Source organism: Sminthopsis crassicaudata, chromosome 6 (assembly GCF_048593235.1).
Source record: "Sminthopsis crassicaudata isolate SCR6 chromosome 6, ASM4859323v1, whole genome shotgun sequence".
In the NCBI taxonomy this organism is placed as follows: Eukaryota; Metazoa; Chordata; class Mammalia; order Dasyuromorphia; family Dasyuridae; genus Sminthopsis; species Sminthopsis crassicaudata.
The window spans coordinates 240,222,117-240,230,966 of record NC_133622.1 but is presented as its reverse complement, the minus strand read 5'-3'; positions in this window follow the sequence as shown (position 1 = coordinate 240,230,966).

Below are 8,850 nucleotides of genomic sequence, written 5' to 3'. Positions count from 1 at the left end.
GGAACATCCTTTCTTCTAGTTTATTTTACCCTTTTTAATGAGAGTCAAATTTTTTGGGCTCCCAGTTCACTAAGTTCTGTACCAGTGAATGAGGTAGTACTTCTGATGTCATAAAAAGAACTCTCAGAGGAGAGTCTAGGGATTCAGGGCCTGTCTGGGCTAGTACAATTGTTGATTGTGTAACACTGGACAATTCATTTCTTAGCTCTGAAAGTCATTAACCCTCTGTGCAAAATCATTCTAATGAAACTTGTACTTCCAACCTCAAGGTGTTCATGTGAAAAATAATTTGAAATGGGTCAAATGCTTCATATAGATGAGTTCTTATTAATTATATAAAACTGATAACAAATGACTGTTAATTGTTTGAAATAATGAGTCAAATATTTATATTCTTTTGGGGGTGGCGGCATGAGAGAGTATCATCTTTGTGGAAGATGATATTCATGATGTTTCTCCCCTGAAATTTTAGAAAAGAGAGCTTAACTATAGAAAGAATTATGCCAAAATTAAATGTAGCAAAGAATCTTGACAGGAAAGACCCTCTTCCCAATCCAATTAACTAATCAGAGACATCAACAGGTACAAAGAGAAAACATTTATGTAATGCCTGCAAGGGAGAAGCCCCGACACACACCTGGGAGCCATTCCAACCCCTTCCATCTGCTCCTGCAACCCAACCTGCTTCCAGGTTTCTCCAGGCACTAAAAACAAAAGACTGGACCCTTCTCATTGGATAGACTAAAAAGACATCATTATCATTGACCAATAATCACCAATGCTGGCTGCCTCCCACAGGTGACATCACTCCCTGCAACTTCTTGTATCTAAGGTTCAAAGTTCATTCCTCCATGGAGTAAATGAACTCCCCCAAGGTCCAAAGTTCTGGGAAAAGGGATCATATGATTCAATACTGAGAAATACTTCATCTAATCAGTTCCATTCATTGCTAAGAAAGGTGGCCAAAAAAGTAAAATTTAGGAAGACCTGAGCTTGATTCATTTCTCATACATTTACTGTCTAAATATTTAAGTTTAGGCATTTTGCTTATATCAAATTGAGTTTCTTCAGCTGTAAAAATTAAAAAAAAAAAAAGAAACAAAAGAAACCTATAATGATAGCAGCATGTACCTCATTAGATTAGAATAAGAATCAAATATGTGAATGTCTTTACACTGGTTAATAGGCTTTAAGAATAGAAATTATACAGCTGCTGCTGCTTTTAATACTTGATTGGTTATTTTCTCTTCGCCTAAAGGACAAACATTACATCACTATGTTGGGATCAAATTACAGTGTGTCCAGCTACAGCTGATCAGATCAGAATGAAATCAGATTGCTCCACCCCAGGTTGGGGATAAATAGTGTATAAGCAGAGCATGTCCCTAAACAAGCCAAAAGGCAATCAGATGGAAGTAAGGGATTGAGTTTAGGAAAAATAGAGTTGTATGCAGTAGAGTATACTGAGATATTCCCTGGAGAAATGAAATCTATTCCTGTTCAGCCTATGGATCCTTTGCCTCCAGGCACAGTAGCCTTGACCATTTCACTTTCTGAGAGTGCTTACAAAACAGTGTTCATCCATACACTGATGTGGGAAACTGGAGAATGTGTAGCTTATGTCCTAGTCACTAACACAGGTAGACAAAGTTTGATTTATCAAGCAGGAGAAGTAGAAGTATCAGGCTTATTGTTATATACCCCTAATAAGCAATCTGGTGACAATCGCCCAGATTCTGACTCCAATGAAAAAATCCAGGAATATATTGGACAGCAGCTGTGACAGCTGACTGACCTATGCTTACTATTTATATAAATGGAATACCATTTGAAGGATTGGTAGACAGGGGTGCAGATGCTACAGTTATTAGAGGTGCCAAATGGCCCAGTCACTGGCCAAAGGTTAAGGCAGAGGGGGCACAGTAGATAGAGCACCAGCCCTGAATTCAGGAGGACCCGAGTTCAAATATGGTCTGAGACACTTAACACTTCCTAGATATGTGACCCTGGGCAAGTCACTTAAACCCAGGCTCAGGAAAAAAAAAAAAAAAAAAAAAAGGTTAAGTCACACACCTACATGTCTGGTGTAGGAGGCTCAATAGCAGAAGTTAGTGCTATTACTTTGAGATAGACATTTGAAAATGAAACAGGAGTTTTTACTGCTTTTGTGGTTGAAAAATTCCCCATCAATCTGTGGGGAAGAGACATTTTATAACATATAGGATTACAAGTAAGCACTTTGGCTTTGTAGGCAAGGCTGCTGTTGAAGGCCTAATTGGACTCTTACCGGTTTCAATTCAGTTGAAGAATGAATCACCAGCTTGGGTAGAACAGTGGCCCTTAAGAAGTGATAAAATTCAGGTCTTATTAGACATAGTACAAGAACAAGTTGACCAAGGACACTTTTGGCCTTCCCTAAGTCCTTGAAATTCCCCAGTATTTGTGGTGAAAAAGAAATCTGGAAAATGGAGGATGTTCAGTGATCTAAGAAGAAGAAAGGACCAGATAGAAAGTATGGGAATTCTTCAGCCTGGACTTCCATCTCCTACTCAGTTGCCAAGAGAATGGCCTCTTTGGGTTATAGACATTAAGGATGGTTTCTATTCTATCTCTCCAAGAAAGGAAGATATCAAAAGATTTGCTTTTTCAGTGCCTAGTGTTAATTTGGCTAAGCCTTATAAAAGATATGAATGAACATTTTTGCCACAAGGAATGAAAAAACAGCCCTACTATGTGCCAAATATATGTTGCTGCTGCTCTTGCTCCAGTAAGAAAAGCATTTCCTAAAGTAATGTTGTTACATTGTATGGATGATATTTTGGGATGTGTACCTGAAGAACAAATGTTAAAAGCATGTCTACAAAAGTCCATAGAAACACTGAAGTTCTACAAAATGCATATAGCTACAGAAAAAAAAAATTCAAAGACATGATCCTTTTCAATATTTAATATATGAAGTATATCCTAAGACACTCACAATACAGAAGCTTTCTTTAAGAACAGAGAAGTTGGACACCTTAAATGAGTTCCAAAAATTAATAGGAGATATCCAATAGATGTGACCAGGGTTATGCTTAACTACCAATCAACTGCAACCTCTATATGACATTTTAAGGGGAGACAGTGCTTTGAATTCACCACACCAGCTTACAAAAGAAGTGCAAGAGGCTTTGAGAGAAGTTGAACTGGCTTTATCCAATGTGGTTGATAGAGTCACTCAAAAACCCTTGGAAATATCACTTTTTGCTACAAAAGAGGCACCCATAGTAGTCCTTCATCAAAGAGACAGTATGATTGAGTGGATAAGCCACCCAGTGCATCCAGAACAAATCCTTACTCCTTACCCAGTGCTTGTGGCTAGAATTTTATTACAGGCCATTAAAAGAGGAGTACAATTATCTGGGATGAGTCCTCCAAAAAGAAACACATTCTATACTAATGCACAAATTAATATATGCCCTGAGAGCATTTCATAATGGCAAATTTGATTGACCACAGCTCCAAATTTTGCACATGGGTCTCCATTAAAGATAACCCGGCTACTACATAATAGGCAATGCATTTTTGAAGAAAAGGTTTCTAAGGTTCCTCTTACATGACCAATCATCTTTGCAGATGACACCAAAGAAAATATTTTTGCTATACACTTCATGAGTTATCCATAAAGAGAATAGTCAGAAAACTCCTTTTCAGTCCACTGAGCACAACAAATAATTTGCTGTCCTGTCATTTGCTCTCACTTATTACCCAGGAGACATAACTATAATTACTGATTCATCCTATTCAGTAGGTGTGGTAAAAAGAATTGCCACAGCCCAAATAAAATTTACAGCCTCTAATATTTAACAGCTCTTTAAGGAAGTTCAAGTGCAAGTGAGAAAGCATCCAAGCAAAAGTTATATGTTGCATGTCTACTCACATAGTGGACTTCCAGGTACTATTTTTGATGGAAATTCAAAGGCAGATAGCCTTTTCACTATGTTATCCAGTACTCCTTTATTTTAGAAAGCACAAGAATCTCATTCTAAATATCATCAAGCTGCTCAAGCTTTACATTTACAAATTGGAATAACAAGAGAGCAAGCTAGGAGCATTGTAAAAAGCTGTATAGCTTGCCTTCCTTTCACAATCCTACACTCCCTCCAGGGAAGAATCCTGGTGGTTTCAGACCCAATGAAATCTGGCACATGGATGTGGCCCATTATAAATCTGTTGGTCATCTGTCTTTTATCCTTGTGGTGGTAGATACCTTCTCAGGATTCACTTTGGCAGTGCCAACAGCAAAAGAGACAACCTGAGTGGTCACTGAATTCATGTCCAAGCGTTTTGAATTATGGGTGTGCCACAAGAAATAAAAACAGACAATGGGCCTGCATATACTTCTAAATATTTTGTGCACTTTTGTGCACAGTGTACGATTTTATACACCATTGGCATTCCTTTTAATCCTCAAGGTCAGGCAATGGTAGAGAGAAGAAACAGAGACACTAAGGCAATCCTCAAAAAAGAAAGGAAAGCAGGAGCCACAGGTAACCTTAGAGAACTTCTAAATTTAGTTCTCCATATCATTAATTTTCTAATTTTTGACAAAGATGCATTGGTTCCTGCAGACAGGTTTTCTAACCTGTGGCAGTATCCAGTGTGAGAAGCTCCACTGTCCTTAGATAATCACCAGGTGATGTGGAGAGACCCAGAAAGTGGTGAATGGAAGGGACCAGAGAGGTTAGCTGCTTGGTGGAGAGGCTTTGCTTGTACTTCTTCAGATGGAGAAGGAAACAGATGGGTGCCAATGAGTCTTATTCTCCTTGTTCATCAGGGAGAGACAGAAAAAGAGAAAAACAAAGGAGAAGATCTAAGAAACATCTGACACTGAAAGAGCATGGCTGATAAGGAGACTGTTAAAGATTCCCTAACACAAGATAAGGCTGTTAAAGAACTTTAAAACCAGCAGGAATCATTGGATTTCCTAACACAAGATGAGACTAATGCACAATGGACTTATGGACTTTTATAAATTGTCAATTTATAATTATTTGATTATGTTATTTGTTACATACTTCTAGCATGTATAATGTTACTATGTTACAATATATATATGTTTATATAAATGTGTGTAATACCTCCCATATTGATGGAGTTATGTTTCAAGGCCATGACCACCCTATGTTCTAAATCAAAAGAAAGGGAAAGATGTTGGGATTACAAGGTGATAACTCAGGTTGTCTAAACAATTCTCTAGCTCAGAGTTGACACCTTTAGCAGTTGACACCTTTAGTTTTCTCAAAAGGAGTTTACACATTTAAAGGAGTTTTCACTTTTAAAAGGAGCAAGTTGATTGGTTGAAGGATTTCCCACAAGCCCCTGAATTCTCACCTGCCCATTCTCTGGGAGGATAAAAGAGACAACATGGGGCCTGGGAAGCAGTCTGGATTTGGGAAGGACTAGAGCTGGAGGAGATTCAGAGCCAGCATTCAGGAAGAAGAAGAAGAGGCTGCTGGAGAAGAAAACCAGGAAACCTGCTCCCAGAGAAGGATTCCAACTGAGGGAGCATCCTAACTTTACACAGCACGCCTATACTGAGAGGCACTGAGGAGGCCGCCCTAGGAGCCACACCGGGCAGTGACTACAGCCAGATTCCGGACAGGGAGAGAGCCATGAAGAGCACCAGGAACCTGCTGGTGGACGGCAAGGAGAACTGCCTGACGTTCGGGGACAGTTTCGAGAACAGACCCAGGTCCTACTCCCACAAGATCAGCTATGATTTGAAGCCGGCCTCTGTAGGCCCTTCGGGGGAAAGTGAGCTCCACGTGGGCAAGGGAGAGGAGGTCAGGGTCTCCCTGCCTCACTTCCCTGGAGCTGCAGCCCCAAAGACTGTCTTCAAAAGAAACAAAAGACCCTATGAGGTAGACTGTATTCTCCTCATTAATCAGGATTCCGGCGAATGTGTGTTGGAAAAAGTCAGCAGCAGCCCTCAGGTCAAGAAGATGAGAACTGAGGGAGGGAGCAAAACCCAGGCAAGAGTGGAAGCGCCCCCTGCACCGGCACCGCCCACTCCCATAGCATCGGGATCCCTGCCTCACATCCCTGGAGCTGCAGCCCCAAAGACTGTCTTCAAAGGAAACAAAAGACCCTATGAGAGAGACTGTATTCTCCTCATTAATCAGGATACTGGAGAATGTGTGTTGGAAAAAGTCAGCAGCAGCCCTCAGGTCAAGAAGAGGAGAACTGAGGGAGGGAGCAAAACCCAGGCAAGAGTGGAACCGCCCCCTGCACCGGCACCGCCCACTCCCATAGCATTCCGAGCCGCAGGGAAGACACCTGTTGGACCAAAAGCCTGTCCTGTGGAAGAAGATCTTCTCGGGGAACTCCAGTTGTTGGACATTAAGAGACAGCTGAGAGCCTGGATGGAGCAGATGGAGATGTTCACAGACAGCAGCTCCTCAGACTCTGACAGCTCCAGCAGTGAAGAAGAGGAGCCCACCCCCGGAGGCTCGTCCTCCCAGCATCCTCCTCTGCAGTTCCCTCACAGAATCCCTCTGGGGAACAGCAGCACCAGCCAACTCCCCGACAATAACCGGCTGATGAGCATATTGCAAGAAGATTTACAACTGAGTGACTCCAGCAGCAACAGCAGCTCCTCTGACTCTGACTCTGAGAGCTCCAGTAGTGAAGAGGAGGAGCCCGCCACAGCCAGAGCCGCGTCCTCCCTGCATCCTCCTCTCCCTCACAGAATCTCTGTGGGGAACAGCAGCAGCCAGCTCCTCGGGAATAGCAGGACAATGAGCATATTGCAAGAAGATTTACAAGTGAGTGACTCCAGCAGTGAAGAGGAGGAGCCCGCCTCCAGAGAGTTGGCCTCCCAGCATCCCCCTCTCCCTCACAGAATCCCTGTGGCAAACAGCAGCAGACAGCTCCCCGGGAATCACCAGCTGATGAGCATATTGAGAAAAGATTTACAACTCAGTGACTCTGAGAGCTCCAGCACTGAAGACCAGGAGCCTGTCACAACCAGAGCCTCTTCCTCCCAGCGTCCTCCTCTGCAGTTACCTCACAGAACCCCTATGGAGACCAGAAGCAGCCAGCTCCCAGGGAATGACCAGCTGATGAGCATATTGCTACAAGATTTAAAACTCAGTGACTCTGACAGTGACAGCAATGACTAGCCTTGGAACTTCCTGCATCTGAATTTGTTAGAACATCTGGATAGATGAAGGACACAAGCAGAAACCCACCCCCAAGGAGAGCCTTTGGCCCTTAGTGAGCCCTGAGTCTCACTGAACCTGAGCAGCGTGCACTTTTATATATTATAGGCTTACATTTTTACCTCAGAATCTGGGTAGCATGTTAAAATCTGGGTAGTATAAAACAAACAAACAAACAAAAAACAAAAACAAAAACAAACAAACAAAAAAAAAAAAATTCCCAGATCTATTAGAAGTATAAGACAAAGTAAAAATAGAAACCCCCACTCAATCACTTTCACCTTCAGAAAGAAACCCCAAATCAGAAATACTCAATCAAAATTCAGAGGATTCAAAGAAAAAAAAAAGTGTTGTGAACAGCCAAAAACAATTTAAGAATAAAGGAACCACAGTCAGGATGACACAGGACTACTCTGACAACTGACTTTAACTTATTTAACATATGTTGTTCCATCTAGGGGAGGGGGTGGGGGGAAGGAGGGGAGAAATTGGAATAAAAGGATTTTCAAGGTCAATGCTGAAAAATTACCTTGAAGATAGATTGAAAAATACATCTTGTAAATAAGGTTATGTAAAAAAAAAAAAAAAAAAAAAAAAAAAAAAAGAGTAGTGGCCTGCTTTTGCAAAGGGATGAAAGTTACAGGTTTGTTGATGGTTGTGAGAGGCCAAGGACTAACTGGAGAATTTTTTGCTTCTAGGAAGGCCTGTCCTCCTTCATTTCTCTAAGGAGACCAAGGTCCATCTGAGCCAGAGACAGACTCAGAAGGCTTGAGAAGGACTGGAAATGAGATGTTCCATCTTTGACTGTTCTCTCCTGCTGGCTCTCCCTCCTCCTGCACTCCTCCACTAAGATCAAGACTGGGTCAGATGAGCAGACTGTCACAGAGAGCAGGAGGAGATTGGGAGAGATGCAGACTGAGACAGGATCAGACTGACAGACAATGTAAAGGAGACTGTGACAAACACAGATTGTAAAGGAGATGTGATTCTAGATTCTAGTCCAGACTATTCTCAATGGGCTCCTTTCCTCTTCAACTAAGCAGGGATTTAGTAAGTCTTCAATATATTCAAGTATTTCTCATCATGATGAATTTAAAGTCATACAAGGAGTTGTCAACTTTGAATAAAAAAAAAAAACAATTATATTAAAATGTCCATAACTACTAGTAGAAGTCTGTTTCTTTACTTTTTTTTTTTACTAATTTGATAGGCAGAGACCTTACCCATAAATTTCAGTCCAATATTTTCTTCAGTAATTTTTCAAAACTTGAAATGTTGAGCATAGCTTTAAAAATAATACAAAGTAGACCCTTAGGCTGATATTTAAATCCATAAGAAAGACTATGAATAGGGTTTCATATTTATTTGGATTTTATTTCCTCCTCTCTATGTAAAATTTGAGTGAGGATCTGGTGATTTATTTCTACTTTTTGTGGCCAAAGCAGGTTGAAATAGTGGTGTGGACTTTTTTTGGCAGGGATGTTGAAAAACAACTAGGAAGAAATTACGGCCTTAGTGCCTTTTATCAGAAATCTTTAGGATTGAAGAAGGCAGCCTACATAACATGAGTTCTGTATATCTTCAGTTTAGTTAAATGATATTTAAATGACATTATAAACTATTATTTTTTAGGAGCTTAAGGAATCAT